General features: G+C 36.2%; 1 protein-coding gene across 1 annotated transcript in view; it reads right to left on the reverse strand.

The window, feature by feature from the left end:
- senp6a (SUMO specific peptidase 6a) overlaps window positions 1-506 on the reverse strand; it is a gene marked incomplete in the record, with an annotated part of 27,391 nt that overhangs the window by 18,670 nt on the left and 8,215 nt on the right.

Here is a 506-nt window from a genome sequence, read left to right on the forward strand (position 1 = left end):
ATACTGTATATATACTGTATATATGTGTGTATATATACTGTATATATGTGTGTATATATACTGTATATATGTGTGTATATACAGTATATACACAGATATATACACATATATATACACACACACACATATATATATATTTATGAAACCTGCTGAGTCACTTCAGTTACCTGCCGAGTCATTTATGTCACCTATTGACTCCTTTCTGTAATCTGCCGAGTCATTTCTGTAATCTGCTGAATCATTTCTGTAATCTGCTGAGTCATTTTGGAATCTACTGAGTCATTTCTGTAATCTGCTGAGTTATTTTGGAATCTACTGAGTCACTTCTGTAATCTGTTGAGTCATTTCTGTTACCTTCTGAGACACTTCTGCTACCTGCTGAGTTACTTCTGTTACCTGTGGAGTCATTTCTGTAACCTGCCGAGTCATTTCTGTAACCTGCCGAGTCGTTTTTGTAACCTGCCGAGTCATTTCTGTAATCTGCCGAGTCATTTCTGTAATCTGCC

This window comes from Nematolebias whitei, chromosome 12 (assembly GCF_014905685.2).
Source record: "Nematolebias whitei isolate Nwh7 chromosome 12, NemWhi1, whole genome shotgun sequence".
Taxonomy (NCBI): Eukaryota; Metazoa; Chordata; class Actinopteri; order Cyprinodontiformes; family Rivulidae; genus Nematolebias; species Nematolebias whitei.